The sequence below is a fragment of the Panthera uncia genome, chromosome B1 (assembly GCF_023721935.1).
Source record: "Panthera uncia isolate 11264 chromosome B1, Puncia_PCG_1.0, whole genome shotgun sequence".
Taxonomy (NCBI): domain Eukaryota; kingdom Metazoa; phylum Chordata; class Mammalia; order Carnivora; family Felidae; genus Panthera; species Panthera uncia.
The window spans coordinates 132578402-132596516 of NC_064811.1; the positions used below are offsets into that span (position 1 = coordinate 132578402).

The window sequence follows — 18115 nt, forward strand, 5'->3', positions numbered from 1 at the left end:
AAAATTTAAAAACAAAAGTATAAAACTGAAAATTAAATTGCACCTGATTGATTCTCTCATTCTCTCCCTATCTCTCAATTTTTATCTTTCATACACACACACACACGGTCTTAGACATCATCTCTTATATTTGTTACTAAGAAATTTAATTAAATGCTGCTATTAATGTTTATACATATATATTTTGTGCTTTTTTGTGTATGTTTATTCCTACTAGAATTATTGTATCATAAGATATCTATCTTATTTTAAATCTTGATAGATATTCCCATAATGCTCAGCAAAAGTTGTAACTATATTTTAACCCTGCTAACGGATTCTTTACACACTGCCCAAATGATTTTTATCACTTTCTTAATTATTTCCCAGTGTGATTAGATTAAAATGGCATCCAAACATCCAAGTGTGTCTAAGTGTGCATTAGTTTGTGAGCAGAATTAATCAACTCTTCCTACATATACCAGCTCTTTGTATTGCCTTTTTGTGACCTTTCTTCTTGTTTATATCTCTTGACAATTTTTTCTAGGGAGTTTGGGGGCCTAAAATTAAAATTTGTAGGATCCTTTTGTGTATTAAGGGATTTAATCCCTTTGCCTGCAGTGTATTTTTTGGTAAATACTTTTCTTAGTTTATTTTTTATTTTGTTTTTTTTGATGATTACCACCCATACATTTAAGTCTTATGAGATAAAATGTATCGAGTGTTCCCTTTTAATGATATATTTTGGTCACACCATCAAAATAATTCTTTTAAATCTCTATGATTTTTTCCTAACACTTTTATTTTCATGTTTTATATTTAAAATGTTAATTCATATGGAGCTAATTATAGAGCAAGGGGTAAAGATTTACCTATAGTGTTTTTCCAAAAACCTCATGGGTTATTTCAACCCCATTTGTTGAATAATTCTGCTTTCCTTCAATGTTCTGAAATGTTTTTAATGTATGTCAAATTCCTATAGGTACTTGAGTAAATCTCTGGAACAAGAAGTCATTTTTTTGTGCTAGGACCAAAGAGTTATACTTTCTATGTCTTAATAATACATCTTAAAATTGTTCAGCATATTCACTCTTATTCTTTGTCCCTTTTGTGTTATTTCTAGTTATTCTTTATATATATATATATATATATGTATACACACATATATGTGTATACACACATATATGTATATATATACATATATGTATATATATACATATATGTATATATACACATATATGTGTGTATACACATATATGTGTGTATACATATATATAAAGATAACCTTAGAATAAGTCTATCATGTTCCAGGCAAACAAACAAACACAACAGCGACAATACATTTGTTGATATTTTGATTGGATAGCATATAAGTTTGTAAATTAATTCAGGGACAATTAACATCTTTCAAATATTTTAGTATTTTAGTTGTGCTACTGTATCATTTTATATCTGATTGTCACCGGTTTTAAATACCAGTTCTTGGGGGAAAAAACAGTTCTTGGTTTTATTTATCAGTTCTACTATTTATCTAACTTTTATTTCTGTTTTAATAATTTTAATCCTCCTTATTTTAAATCTGAGTTAAGTGTTTAATTTAGTATTTTATTCTCTTTTAGTAAGTAAAAATTCTTAACATCTATTAATTTTTCTATGAATACAGTTTTAGACAAGCCACCTAAATTTCGATATCTAGAGTTTTTATTTTCATTTTCTAGATATATTCTGCACCACCAGTTTCAATATTCCATTTTACACAAGAATAACTGAGATGGCACTTTAAAATTTCCAGATGGTTAAAGTTTTAAATTTTAATTTCTATAATTTTTATTTTTCATAAAATTAATGTAATCTATATTCTTTCTACTTACGAAATTTTATCGAATTAGGTTTTTCCAATGTTTTTATTTATTTATTTTGAGAGAGAAAGAGCAAGAGGGATAGAGAGCAGGCAGGGGAGGCACAGAGAGAGAGGGAGAGAGAGAATCCCATGCAGGCTCTGCACTGTCAGCACAGAGCCTGACATGGGGCTTGAACCCAGAAACTGTGAGATCATGACCTAATCTGAAACCATGAGTCAGATGCTTAACTGAGCCACCCAGCCACCCCTTATTGAATTAGTTTTTATTCACTAAGATAGGATCAATTTCTATAACTGCATGATGGAAGCTTGAAAATAAGATGTCATGACCATTCTCAGGTGTTTAAATGCTGCATGTACAAATTAAATCAACTTTATTACCTTTTTCACATCCTTTAAACCAAGTATTTATTTTTAAAATTTAATCTGTGAGTTAATGTTTCCTGAAAAGATTGTTTTTTCTATTCATTTCCTTTTCTTGTAGGTTTGCTTCTTGAATTCTGTGATGTTATACTATTTAGTTCAGAAGAATGAATTCCAGTTAGATCTTCTTTGCAAAAGGTAAAATTTGTCTTTATAAAGTTCCGTCTTTTGAATGCATTTTTGACTTATCTTTCGGTAACTGCTGGTGAGCAGCATATAGCTGACTTTTTGTTTGTGATCCAGTGTGAGGCCTTTCATCTAACCAATGAGTTTATTCTATTTATAGTTATCCCTATAAACACTATGTTTGGTTTCAATTCTTCCATCTTATTTTGTTACCTTTTCATTTTTTATAACTTCTCTTTTTCTATCTTTTTCCATATAATTTGTATTTTCTGACCTTCTGTCTTCATAAAGTGTATGGGCCCCTCTTTGCTTTTATAGCATGGTGTAGTGTTTCTACAAGTATGAACCACAGACTAATAGAGTCACCTTGATTCTTGTCACACAGGCAGATCCCAGGCCTCCTGAATCCAGGACCTGAGACATGGAAAAGGGATGCTTTTCACAAGCTTACCAGGGATCTTTTGAATTCCACCAAATCTTATTTTGCAAAGTTTCAAACATATTGAAAATTTGTGCAACAAACCCAGGTTTGAAAATTTGAAAGAATAGTAATAGAAACCCCTGTTACACCCCCACCTAACTCTAATGATTGTTAACATTTTGCTCCCTTTACTTGCTCTCACTCACTCTTTCACTCTCTCTCATTGTCTCTCTTTCTGTCTCTCTCTCCTGCCCTCCCGCCCTAGAGTTTCTGAAGATAAATTCCACCAATCTTGAAACAAATCCTGTCACATTATTAACGACTTCAGCTCTTATTGCTTAAGACTAGAATACTGTGCTTTATGATCACAATATTATTAACACAGCCACAAAATTTAACATTGATCCAAAACTATTATCTAATATGATATCTGTAGTTGACTGTTACACTAAAGGCCACTATGTACCTCTGAGACATCAACAAAGGAATCTGCCGCAAGCAGAGACTGGATGAGCACATGCCTATTGGGGCCATCCTCCAGGAGGGCTGCTGGTACCAGCCCCCTTGAAAATGAAGAGCCTAAGAAGAGAGGATTCCAGCCATCGAGTCATTCCCTCTAGCTGCATGAGTAAGTGCTAACAATATCAATGGAAGAACCTCCCAACCCACAGAACCCTGAGAAACAATAAATTATTTTTTAAGCCACTGAATTTGGATTTGTTGTACAACAATAGCTATCTGACATTTAGTCTGTATTTAAATTGTCCCAGTTGTCAAAATAATGTCCCTCTATATTTTCTTACCACTTTTTTGATTCACATCCATTCAAGACTTACACATTGAATTTGGTTATCAAGTTTCTTTATTGTCTTTTTATTTATACCTGTCCCCTGTCCTACCTGTTTTTATCGTTAATGACATTGACTTTTTAATTAAAGAATCCAGGCCTGTTGTCTTATAAATTAGTCTGTAATTTTGATTTTTCTGATTACTTACTTGTGAATAGCTTCCGTTTAGATATTTTCATCAGAATACAATAGGTAATGTTGTTAACATCACATTGTATCATATCCAGAGAGATGCTAAGTTTGATAATTTGGTTAAGATGTCTCCTATCATGTTCATACATTATTAAAAAATACTTTGAGAGTTTGTTGATATCCTGTTCATCCATTGGCTATAGAACCCAGTGATGATCTCTGCCTGAATAAATTATATCAGTGATTGCAAAAAAGTGATTTTGTAATTCTGTCATTAATTGTGTATTTTTTATCTGGTATTCTTCTGTGAAAATAAACTTTCACTGTTCCCTCCTTTCTTTCCTTTCCTATGGACTTGGAAACTTGTTGTTTATGTTCAATATATCAATATCTATTGTAAACACCATTGTTTTTAAAACTTCAATTCCTCAAAGTTGGCCAGTGGGAAGGACCCCTCAGTGCCTCCTTCATCAGTCTTTGTGCACTTTTTTGCTTTCTGGTGCATTAAGTCACATTGTACCTTCTCCTATGCAGACCATTAGCAATACTTCCTTCAAAGAAATTAGTTCCTTTTACGGGGAAATGATGTTTAGAAACCAAGAATTGTCCCATTCTCTTGCATACTGAAGAAATCATTTTACTTGTGTGAATTTTTCATTTGTCATTTACTTCCCACACTTCTTTTCTGCTGTTTTGTTATATCTAAAGAAAGGTCATGTGTTAGGCCTTTTTGAATATCATGTTTTTTTAATGAAGCTGTTATATTTGGTTATGCAATTTGCTCAAGAATATTGTGCAGGAGGGGCTGGAGCTAGTAAATTATAGCTTTAATTCCAGCAATCACTTTGAGAATTTTTTAAGCCTGCTGTGTTCCTGTGCCAGTGGGTTATCTCCTTGCAATTTCTGTTGTTTCCTCTTCAGAGGAAGAAGATGCTTCCAGCAACAGATGGACATGGCTCAAAGAGAAAGCATTTAGTTCATAAGTCTTCATCTGTTTATTGATCTCTGTTCTTCCAACTTTGTTTAGCAGCCTGTTTGTCTGGATTAAGAGTCTATATCAGACAAAATAAAGATGACACCTCTAACTTTTCCTTGCTCTTCTGTAGCAAAGAAGAGGCCCACACACAGGCATTACCAGCTTTCCCTGTGGCTGCCTTCACTCCATTTCTCAGTCTTTCTAATAAAGGATTTTAGTAGAAGCAACGGGATAATTTCTGCATGGCTTCACCTAAGCACAGCTCAAGTATTAGTTAAGTCTCTTTTCATTTCAAGGGACAAAAACCCAACACAAACCAGCATGAGATAAATAGAAAATTATTCATTTATGTAAATAGGAAGTGAATAAGTGTAATGGTATTCGGGCATGACTCAATTTAGAATTGGTGGGTGCTCTGTCTCTCTCCCTTCTGCCATCTCGTTCCTTTCTACCTCTGTTCCCCTAAGTTTTCCATGATTGGCTCTCAGCCCTACATATCTTTGCTTGCTTTGACTCTCCTTATTCTCATATAGGCTATCTCCACATGGTAGTGAGACTTCACAAGCAGCTCTAGCCACCTACTGTTTTCGCTCCAACATCTCTTTAGAAAAGCACCTTCTACGTCAGCTAGAAGAGAACTTCAGCCACATGCTAACCCTTGGAGCAATCACTAACCTGGGGTAATGGACTACCATGAATGTGTGGACTGTAGACTCCCACGTGAGGAGGGAGGAATTGCAAGTGGCACCCCAATAGAAAATGAATGAAGAGAAAGAAAGATCACATCCATCACAAAGGAGGGAAGGGGCACATCAAGCAAAAATAGCATGTACCCACTACAGCTCAGCTCTTACCATGGCAGTACCTCTGGCCCAGACAGGACATCTTGGGATTGTCATAACGATTTCAGATGTTACAGCATCCACTAATCCAACACATCACAGTGGCTTACTCAACAGGGTCCCTGTCTTGCTTTGAGGTCTGGTGTTCTACATCCTCCTCGTTCCAGAATCAAGGCTGAAGGAGCAGCTTCTTTCTGGAACATTCTGTTCTCATGGCAGAGAGAAAGGTGAGAAATGTAAATGGAGTGAAGCTCTTTCATAAAAGAAGTTTTAAGAGCCCTTAGAGCATCCACCTTCTCTTTTTTTCCCTAGGCCAAGAAGATCAGTAATGTTCCAAGCAGGGGCTGCTTCTTAAGCATTGGCCCTCAAATAAAGAGGACATGGGTCACAGCTACAGCCACCCTAAAAGGGATATTTAACATGAACAGAGATAAATCTTCGTTGTAAGTAGCTGTGATTTGGGGTGAATTTGTTTCCACAGCGTAACCTAGTAGGATATGTCTGTATCTCATGTGAAAACCCTAATCAGATTCATTATTCATGCTTCATTAATTTTATTCATTGTTTGGCTCTATGTTTTAACCTAAGCACCTCACACAGGACATAGTACAGATGATGTGTCTAGTAGTTATTGACTGTTTTTGTGTGGTTAGTTGTGTTTAAATTTTTTTAAATGTTTATTTATTTCTGAGACAGAGAGAGACAGAGCATGAGTGGGGGAGGGGCAGAGAGAGAGGGAGACACAGAATCAGAAGCAAGCTCCAGGCTCTGAGCGGTCAGCACAGAGCCCAACGCAGGGCTCGAATTCACAAACCATGAGATCATGACCTGAGCCGAAGTCAGTCGCTCAACCGACTGAGCCACCCAGGTGCCCTGATTAGTTGTGTGTATCGCGCTATTAGACTCACTATCAATAATCTACACTAAATAGTTTTGATATACTCTTGTATTTTTTTCTGAAAGAAGAAATACATGCACCCTGTAGACAACTTGAAAATATAGAATATAAAGAAGAAATCACACACCGTCCCATAAAACTTGGGTCATCACTGTTGATATTTTAATTATGTTTCAGTGCTTCCCAAGGATATTTTAGTTATTTGATCATATTATGCAGTATTAAATATCATTTTCTCATTTATTTATACATGAGCATTCCCTACATTGTAAAATAAGCTATAAAAACATTTTGATTAATATACAACATTCTAATATGTGAAAGCCATAACTGACCTAACCCTCTCCCGATTGGTTGTTCTCAATTATTACTATAATTAATGCTGTTATGAGCACCTTTGTACTGAATCTTGTAAGCATCTCTATTTTCTTATGTTAAAGTCTTAGAAGATGAAGTACAGGGAAAAATTTAATAAACAATTCTAAGACTTTTAATATGTATTGCTAAATTATTTTAAAGATAAGTTTTACCAGAACATATCCACAAGCATTTGCCTCACTACACACTTACCAGCATTTTACCTGACCACTATTTTAATCTTTCCAGTCGTATAATCAAAACTAAACTCATTGTTGCAATTTCCTTTCCTAATAAGCTTGAACATTTTCTTATATTTGTTAGCCGTTTTCTCTTCAGATGCCTTCTTTTGCCATAATCTTAATGTAATTGGTCCATAGGGAGTTGTATTCAAAGTTCCAACCAACTTGCAAATTAGCTTACGGAATATATCTCATTTGTAAGTAAGAAGCTATTTATTTTAGCTTTATGTTAGAATGGAACAAGAAAGATAACACACAATCAAACATTCTGTCAGCACTATCCGACAGAACTTTTTGCAATTGGAAATGTTCCGTATCTGCCCTATCCAGCATGGCAGCCACTAGCCACACATGACTATTAAGCCCTTAAAATGTGGTTAGCATGACTAAGGAACTGAATTTGTTAATTTTGGTATATTTCGATTAATATAATTTTAATTTTAATAGCCTCGTGTGGCTAATGATGTCATATTTGACATCACAGTCCTAAATTATTTACCCATCTCAGGGAATGGGTCAGCCTCGGCTTCATACTTAGCGTACTAAGTCCAAAAGGAAGAGGGGAAAAAACAAGATTGAGGGGCAAACTGCACAGTATGAGGTAAGCTCAGTATATATAGTTACATACTCATGCATTTCCCTGGGTTTTTCAATTAAAATGACCTTTTTACCCAACGTAGTCATCTTATGGTGCTTGCCTTGGACCAGTCTTTCACATCTTAATACGTAATCCTCACACTAAGTCTATAATATAGCTACTATCAATCTTTCTCCATGTTACAGACTAAATAACTGAAGCACAAACTGAAGCACAAGCTCTAGAAACATAGAGCTAATTAAGTGCCAGAGCCAGAGTTCAAGCTCAGCTAGTCTGACTCAAGAATCTATGCTTTTAATCCGTCCACTATCTTATATTGTCTGTTGGTAGAGAATCACCAGGGGTACATAGTATGTATTGTACTTAATGAAATCAAGTATGCTATTGCCTGAAATGCCTCTAATGAGGGGTAAACCTTTTATTTCACAACTTAGAGTTAACACGCTTACGATCAAATCCCTGACTAAAAGCAAGAACTGTTTGGGGATGAAAAAACTCACTACAAGAAAGGCAGTAAGCCCATATGTGAACCAAACTGGCTGTCAAATCATTTCCTAAAGTATTTGTCTTCACAGGAGACAAATCTAAAAGACTTCACAGCTTGGGCAAAAAATGGCCTTGTTTTGCTGCGACTAGGTGAGCCAAGTAGAAGCAGTGTTTTGTATTATTTGTCCTGCTCAGGAATTTTGCTCTGCATGATTTATGAAAGTTGTATTTGTTAATCATTTAAAAGCTTTGCTCTCAGGGAATTGTTTTATTAAGGTTATGTCCTTTCTCATGTGAAATGTGTGTTTAGCGATTAGAATAATGTATCAACTGACTCTTTATCTGCAGCTTTCCAAAGCACAAAATTAATCTACCTTAAATTGGTTCAACATGAAGCCAACCACAAAGGGAATCAACGTTTTCAAATGGAGACCACACTTCTTTGAGTGGAGCAATTATTTGAAGAGATGTCTACTTTTCTTTAATACATAATTCCAAAAGTGGTACTGCCAACGTTTTAAAAATTTAAAAGATTTGCAAAAAGAAGAAAAAATTATAGTGTCAGAGGAAATTAATATCACTGATTTGCAAGCAGCTTGTTTCACTGTGATCAGATATTCCTTCAGTGGCAGGAGTGCCCATGCCATACGCCTGTGCAAACAACTGTACCAGGCAGAACTTGAAAATAGCCCATGCTGTGATGATGCCCCAGCTTCTAGTTGATGGAATGACTAGTTGATGAGGGACAGCTAATGAGAATGCAAATGATCTTCCGATCAGATTTAGAACATTGCTCTGAAGATTTGCTAAACTCCACGGTTCTCGAAGACGTGGACAAGTTACAGTGGAGGTTGTGCTTGAACTCTGGAAACAGAACTTTGTATTGGAATTTTATGTTAGAATTTGCATTAGAATTAATAACTAACAGGAAGAACATACAGCTTGACATCAGAGAGACAGATGTTAAAATCCCAATCCTGCTATCTACCAGTAGGGTGGTTCTAGATAATTCAGCTAACTGCTCCAAGCCCTGGTTTCTTTATCTGTTATGAAGACACTCTACTTGTCAGACTGCTGAAGAGCACAGAAGTGGGAACAGCAAAGTTCCAGACATTTGTCACACAAAGAGGTAGTGAAATGAACACTTAAGCCTGGAAGACAAGGTGGTATCAGCAGTCACTAGAACAAAGATGAATTTGGAAAAAGTCCAAATCCCAAATTGGTTTAGTAGGTTGCAAGGGACAAAGCAAAAAACATAAACAGCTAGGATGATGCGGTAATGTCAGATGCACGTCAAAGTCACAATAGAAGAAAGATAGTGTACCTGTCAGAACTCACAACAATTTTGTACTGATTGCCTTGTGCCAGATTCCACATCCAGGACTTTTTAGAGGGTCTGAGAAACATTTCTGACAACATAAAACTCAGTTTTCATAATACAAAATAAAAATTTTAAGTATCATCCCTGCCTAGCTCATGGTTATTTGGAGAAAAGGGAAATAATGCAAATGAAAGCATTATTATGTAAACTACCATGCTGTAAGATTAAGAGCTTGTTATTATGGTTCTCATTGCTCTAATCAAGTATACTTAAGAGAAAGGCTTCACTGACATCATTATCTTAGAAAATATAAATGTAAGTAGTCATCAAATTAATAGTTATTCTAAGAGTATCTCTGCTGCATAAGTGAAACGGGATTAAGACGTGAAATCATGCACTTATGTGTATGTTGTTTAGGATATTTATGTATTCTATTTTCTCAGATGGACATTTACTTCTATTTGTTTATTTTTATAGTATATAGCAACCAAGCCTTCCTTATATGAGATCAAAGGTCAACAATAATGTATGACAAAGTTGAATATAGACTAATAATTTATAGTGACTTTTAGCTGCTTATTGTTTCTAGATACCTCAGTACTGTTTCTGGAAAGGTGTAAATGTAGTGACCGGTAAGAGTAGGCTCTAACACGTTGTAGACCTAAGTTAAACTCCAACACTGCCCCCTGTCTTCTGGGTAAATTTTGGCATATTATACCTTTTAAGATTCAGTTTCTTCTTCATTTGTAAAATGGAGAAAATAATCCCTATAGAAGTTCAAAGAATGAATGAAATAAAAGAAAGAGATCATCACCCAATCAATGCTCACTGGCATCCCCACTTTGTAGGTGTCCAGAAATGACATTGGTCTCAGTGATTCTACAACAGTTAGATTCTGGATTTCAGTCCTGAAAGTACAAAAACTCAAAGTCATAGGGACCCTAGAGAGACTGGCCTCAGCAATTCTGTTAACCTATCAAAAGACAGAAGAGACAAGTATACATTGTTGTACGTTAGTACTCTATTTTTAATGAGAGCTCTCTGCCCTGTGTACCTCCCTGTGGCATCCTGTCCCTAGAAGTGAGCTACATGGAAAGCCAGCTGAATAGAAATGTTCTTGCAGAATGAGGAATCAGAATGAGGAAAGTGGGTTATTCAATTTGGGCATATATATAACCAGTTTATCTTTCCCCACCATATGTCCACAAAAGGGACCAAACATACCTCCCCCCCAAAATGGCACTTTGGTAAATTGATTATTTTGAGCCTAAGGCAATTGAAGAAAAGCAGATGCAAAAAGGGTCTCCAATCTCCCCTTTCTACCTAAAAGTGGGGCATAAATTTCCTGTGAGAAATATTCCCTTTCCCAGAAGAGAATATTCTTATCAGTTTTTATCACTGGAGATGGAGAGCTGACACCAAGATGAACAACATCAGCGTGAACAAACCTCCAAAATAACCCTTACCTTCCATTAGTTTCCCTCTTATATTTGCCAGTCACTTTCCTACAGTTTACCGCCCTAGCACACATACCTTTTACCTGTAGCATCTCCAAAAACTATTGTTCTTTGTTAAAATGGTATGTAAGCTCTCAGGCCCATCCATTTTGTTGAGTCTTCGTTTCTTACATGTGAAAGCTCTGTGTACGTGTACAAATATTGATATCAAATAAAATGTGTATGCTTTTCTCCTACTAATCTATCTTTTGTCAGTTTAATTATCAGGCTCAGACGCAGAACCTAAGAGGGTCTAGGAAAAGTCTTTCCTCCTCGACAGCTATATTTACCATGTCATAATATTCCAGTGTGGAGGTCTCCTGATTCATTCATAGCTGGGAAATCTCAGTATTTGCCTCCATTTTTTGTTTTTTCTCTAAGTGTCCATTAATAATCAGCTTCCCTTTTGATTGGCACAGTAAATGAAGAAAGGGATATTAACCTTCAGTTATTTTATAATTGAATCTTCTGGGCCTAGAATTCTTCTTTCCTTTTAGGATAATTTTTCTGATTTTGTAGATAAGTCCTCAAAAGGCAGTCGTATTTCTCTCCCTTCATAGTTTTTTTGTACATTCCTTAGTTCAGGGTTAAGCATTGACTCAAATATCTACATCATATTACCTGGTATCTAGTAAGTATTTGATAAGTGCTAGGGTTTTTTTTTTTCCTCCTCATGTGCTTATCTTCATTTATAACCACACTCTATGTCCAAGAAATAAAGTCAGATTTTGTCTGCAATCTTATTTGTCTATCATCTCATTATATTCTCTTGAATGCTGTTAGTTAAAACCAAAACTACCTGAAGTGCTTCACAGCTGCTACTCAGTCAACCTATCAGACAAACCTCCTCAGGGCTGCAAGCATAGTAAAATGCAGGTCTCTCCTACTATTTGAATGTAGAATGTTCCTATGCAAACTTCCATAAACCAAAATGCATAAGGTGAAGAAGAAATTACCATTAATGTGTATGAAAATTTTTTGAGCATTCTTAGACCCAAAAAATAAACTTTCTTTGGCTTTTCTGATACCTTAGGACACGTCTTGCCAAAAAATACACAAAATAAAATTGAGACACAGCACAGCTGCCCGCAGACACATTTCAAAGCTCTGGTGGCTTGATGCTGAGATGCTGAGTGTAGATCCCGAGGAAGGAGCTTGGTGGGGCTGTTCTTGCTGCCCCAAGTGTGTGCTGCCTCTATACAGCTTGCTGAACTTAATTTTCCCTTTTTGTCATTCCTCTGTATAAGTGAAAATCCTCTTCAGATTTCTTTTAGTTAGCAAAAGCAGGTTAGTAATATAAGCCTTTTGTAAAAAGGAAGTGGTGAAACATGACATTCCAAACGGGCAGGAATAAACTGGTGCAGCCACTCTGGAAAACATTATGGAGGTTCCTCAAAAAATTAAAAATAGAGCTACCCTACGACCCAGCAAATGCACTATTAGGTTTTTACCCAAGGAGACAAAAATGCTGATTCCAAGAAGCACATGCACCCCAATGTTTATAGCAGCGCTATCAACAATAGTCAAATTATGGAAAGAGCCCAAATGTCTATCCATTGACAAATGGATAAAGAAGACGTGGTATATATATACAGTGGAATACTACTTTCAGAAAATAATGAAATCTTGTCATTTGTAACAATGTGGATGGAACTAGAATGTATTATGCTAAGTGAAATGAGTCAGGCAGAGAAAGACAAATATGATTTCACTCATATGTGGAATTTAAGAAACAAAACAAACGGACATGGAGGAAGGGAAGCAAAAATAATGTAAAAACAGGGAGGAAGGCAAACCATAAGAGACTCTAAAGTAGAGAGAACAAACTGAGGGTTGCTGGAGGAGTGTTGGGTGGGGGGCCGGACTAAATGGGTGATGGGCATTAAGAAGGGCACTTGTTGGGATGGGCACTGGCTGTTGTATGTAAGTGATGAATCACTAAATTCTAGCACTGAAACCAATACTGCACTATATGTTAACTAAGTTGGATTTAATTTTTTTTTTTTTAAAGCAGGGATACCTGTAGTTTCACTGATGATAGGATTAGGAATGTGGAGAAGAGTATTTTCAAAGGAGTTTTGTTTTAGAGGAAAAGCAGGAAAGAAATCAAGAGCACCCATACTTATAGCATTTGTTTAATAGTTTGTTTCTTCTCCTTCATCACTTATATTAAAAAGAGAAACGGAAAACAGAGCGTGAAAAAGATGAGGCACAAAGAGAAAGGCATTTTTAAACTTTCAAAGTCACAGGTGAAAAATACTTACTATTTTCCTCTGGAAACATTCTCCCTCATGGTGACTAATAATGGTCTCCATCACAATTTCCACCCACTTGTACAGCTTCTCTACCACCTTGGCCACCTGCTCCTACACACAAACCATGCCTTTCAACTTTTTCAGTCTTCTAAGTGAGAACGTTTTCTTTTTTTAGCCTGTGATGTATTAATTAACTAAGTAGAAATCCAATGGCTGGTATAGAGGTAACAAACTCCTTGAACAGAGGACACCTGACTTATCCACAGAAGAATAAGCCTCAAAAAAAGAAGCAAGACCTTTAAGAGTAGCTGGGAGAACTCACGACTGAGTAGGGCTTCAGCCTCCCATGCAAATACTTAAGGTGCAAATGGCTCAGGCAGTTGCCAGACGACATCAGGCCAGGGTGCAGAGGACAGATGAATTCTGTCCAAATCTGCACGGTTTGAATCAACAACACTAGTGATGGGTGACAAAATAGGTGACTTTAGTGGACCCAAACAAATGGGAATCAGCAGAGAGGAAACTATCTCCCACCTACAGAAGTATGGAGTCCTTCCTCATGCAGTCACTAGAGATACTCATTACGAAGCATGACTAGACATCGCTCTCCCTATGAGGGCAACACCTTTGAGGCTGCTTGTAAGCAAGGGTAATTTCTAAACACCTCATTTAACATTTCACGATTCTCTGGAAAAATAAAAAGAGGTCAAATTTTCATTTGGTTATTTATAAATCTAAAACCCTGGAGTGTAAACTCTGAAATGCTTATCTCCCCTCTGGAGACATTTATTTAGATTTCTTTGGGCACGAACCCAAACTCCTTTCTTTTTCTTTCCAAATAGAATTTGTTTTACATTAGAGAAATTGGGCTTCTTTTGGTCTCTCCAGAGGCTGCACTTCTCATATGTAAGCTCCTAGATTCCTAATTTGAGGTTCCCTTCCTGTAATAACAAACACCTCTTTGCACACACAGGTCTGTTCATGAGGTCCTCCTCGTGTTGCTACAGAAAGGGAAAGAACTGATGCAAAGGGAAGTGGGTAGTTACTGTTCTAAGTGATAATAATCTAGCTTGATCCAGAAATGCACAACATAGATAAATATAGAAATTAAAAGCATATCATGTTAATCCAGTTGAAGAGACAGCCAGATAATATAGACCTAGACATAAATGTATAAAATGGTAAGATATCCTTATTCATGCTATGTGAACATGTGCAATTTTCGGTAACTGGACTTGCCATGACTATTCAAAGGTAGCATATGATATAGAAAACAGTACCCAGGCACCTGGGTGGCTCAGTAGGTTAAGCAGCTAACTTCAGCTCAGATCATGATCTCACAGTTCATGAGTTCCAGCCCCACATCAGGCTCTGCGCTGACAGCTCAGAGCCTGGACTCTGCTTCAGGTTCTGCCTCCCTTTCTCTCTGCCCCTCCTGCACTCATGCTCTGTCTCTGTCTCTGTCTCTCTCTCAAAAAATGCACACACTCTCTCAAAAAATAAACATTGAAAAAAATTTTTTGAAAAAGAAACATTAACCTGAATATCATCTTATTAGCGACAGTTTAAATAAGTCCATTTTAATTCTAATATGTATTTTATGAATTGATTAGATTTAGCATTACTTATAGTCTATTTTATTTAAATATAAAATATGCTTAAGTTGCTTTTGTTTCATTATGTTTATTTTTACTGTTACTTACTACTTATAACAGGTGATGTGGTTTTCCATTTATGATAGGGCTATATTTTTTTTCCCCAATGTATAATTGAATTAAATTTTTTAACATATTTATTTATTTTTGAGAGAAAGATTATAAGTGGGGGAGGGGAAGAGAAAGGGGTTAAAGGATCTAAAGTGGGCCCCACACTGACAGCAGAGAACCTGACATGGGGCTTGAACTCATAAACCACGAGATCACGACCTGAGCCAAAGTGAGACGCTCATCCAACTGAGCCACTCAGGTGCCCTGAATTAAATTTTTAAATGATTTGAATTTAGCATAACTCAATTCAGTCTTCAAGGATAATTTCAAGTGGAAATATTTTTCCTGAAGAAAACTTTCCCCAGACACTACAGAGGAATTCATTGCTGTCTCAGTAATATTTGATTCATCCACTAATCTAATACTTACCTCACAGTACAGACTAGTTACATGCAAAGGTGATAGCCTTCTAGACATTTGGAAGCCTTTCAGAATAGGGGCCATCTTTCTTATGTTTTTTTTTTTTTAAATCACCAGAATATAACAGATATTTAATAAACTTTTGTTGATTTTTGGAAAGTGTAAAAGAGGAGCGCCTGGGTGGCTCAGTCGTTTGAGCAATCGAGTTTGAGTCCTACCCCCCCTTCTACATCCAGCTCACTGCTTCAGATCCTCTGTACCTCCACTCTCTCTGCCCCTCCCCTACTCATGTTCTGTCTTTCAAAATAATAATCATAATAAAATAAACATTTAAAAGTGTAAATGAAGATTTTTTTAGCATTTGTATTTTTACCTTTGGCAAACATACTCTAAGACACTATTGAACACATAGGAAAACACGTTAATCTTTGCAAATAAGAAAAGTACAAATTAATTTATAGACAAGAAGTCAATACCATTTGTGCACTCTGTAGCAACTTAGGCAATTTCAGGAACACTCTAACCACCTCCTCTAGATTCTATACTCTTTTTTTTCTTACCTCCACCACATACTTCATGATTATAGCCCCGTGTGTCATCTTTTTTTCTCTCTTTCTCTGAGTCTTGACGGTTGATAATAGAGAACATCTTTCCTCTGAAGTTCAGAGCCACCAATTGTTGAATCCTGATTCAGACCACTGCACTGGCCTGAAAAAATTAATATAGTTCTCATTAGGGGTGACTTAGACATTGATGATGCTATTACCCAATACTCCTTGTAGAATATGTTCCTGTACTTCTCTGTATTTTTCAGGAGATATGGCCTACTAATCTATAATTCATTATGATATGTAGTGCTCATGGCAGCAAAACATATGATTCTTTTAGTATGGTGTGAAAGATTATTTTCCTTTTAACTTTGTAAGCTTATAACCAACCCAAGTAAGTTAGTTTTTGCAAAACATCTCTGATGATAAATACTAAACCGTTCACAGAAGTAGCTCTAATGGTTGCGGAATGTGGAATGACGTCTGATAGCTGTAAAAAATTGTTCTCAGTAGTTTGAAAAAAAGCAAGTTGTATGTCAACATTTAGACGGGCTTCAGAGCTATCAGTCCACAGTGTAGGAGCACTTCCCAAAAAATGGAATACATTATAGATAATTAGTTGTGCACCATTATATTCATAATGAATATAAATAAGGCTAAAAGGAAGTCTACATGTTAAACTTTAATGCCAAAAAAAATTTCCTTTAAAATCCTGCTGAAGGTTTGGATATGAGAATAATGTATGTCATTCCTTTTCATTATTCTAAGATCAAATTTATGAAAAATCCTTTGCATTGCTTCAGTAACAACTTGACATTTTAAAATGTTTTGTCAATAATGGTATGTATAACTGCTACATTTTCATTTTAAACATTTTCACCAATTGTTTTATTTCCATCAATTTTGATTTATTCAGTATGATCTGAGTTACCGAGATTAAAAGAGGTATTTGAAAGAACAAAACATATGTGATTTATTTTAGTTTCCATCAGATTTTCAAAAACAGTAGTTGACAGCTACCAGAATGTTCTGTTCAGCTCAGTTTTTTCTTTTATTAAGCTTTTTATTTTAATTCCAGTATAGTTAACATACGGTGTTATAGTAGTTTCAGGTGTACACTATAGTGATTCAATAATTTTATACATTACTCAGTGCTCGTCATGATAAATGATAAATGTACTCCTCATCCCCTTCACCTATTTCACCCTTTCCCCCATCCACCTCCCCTCTGATAGCCACTAGTTTGTTCTCTATAGCTAAGAGTGTGTTTTTTGATTTCTTTCTTTTTTCCCCTTTGTTCCTTTGTTTTGTTTCTTAAATTCCACATATGAGTGAAATCACTTGGTATTTGTTTTTCTGACTTACTTATTTCATTCAGCATTATACTCTCTGCATCCATGTTGTTGCAAATGGCAAGATCTCATTTTTATGGCATAGCAATATTCCATTATATATATAGTCTATTGGTTTTGAATATATATATATATTGAATATATATATATAGACTAATAGACTATCCATATATATATGGATATATAGACTAATACACTATCCATATATATATGGATATATATATATATATATATATAAATATATATAAATCCCACATCTCCTTTATCCATTCATCTATTAACAGACACTTGAGCTGCTTCCATATTTTGGCTATTATAATAATGCTGCTATAAACATATGGGTGCATATATCCTTTCGGATTAGTCTTTTTGTACTCTTTGGATTTACCCAGTAGAGCAATTACTGGATTATAGGATAGTTCCATTTTTAATCTTTTGAAGAACCCCCATACTGCTTTCCAGAGTGGCTGCACCAGTTTGCATTCCCACAATAGTGCACCAGGGTTCCTTTATCTCCACATCCTCACCAACACTTGTTCTTTTTTACTTTCGCCATTCTGACAGATGTGAGTGATATCTCATTGTGGCTTTGATTTACATTTCCCTGATGATGAATGATGTTGAGCATCTTTTAATGTATCTGCCATCCATCTGTATGTCTTCTTTGGAAAAATGTGTACCCATGTCTTCTATCCATTTATTAACTGGATTATTTGTTTTTTGGGTATTGAGTTTGATAAGTTCTTTATAGATTTTGGATCATAACCCTTTATCAGATATGTCATATGCAAATATCTTTTCCCACTCAGTAGGTTGTTTTTTACTTTG

At 35.7% G+C, this 18115-nt stretch overlaps 1 protein-coding gene across 1 annotated transcript in view; it reads left to right on the plus strand.

The window, feature by feature from the left end:
• TMEM144 (transmembrane protein 144) overlaps positions 1-3515 on the plus strand; it is a 62894-nt gene extending 59379 nt beyond the window's left edge. The window contains exons 13-15 of the transcript XR_007457921.1: positions 2325-2401; positions 2775-2916; positions 3247-3515. The gene's annotated coding sequence lies outside the window, so the exon portion shown is untranslated. The remainder of the gene's footprint in view (positions 1-2324; positions 2402-2774; positions 2917-3246) is intronic.
• The last annotated feature ends 14600 nt before the right edge of the window (positions 3516-18115 follow it).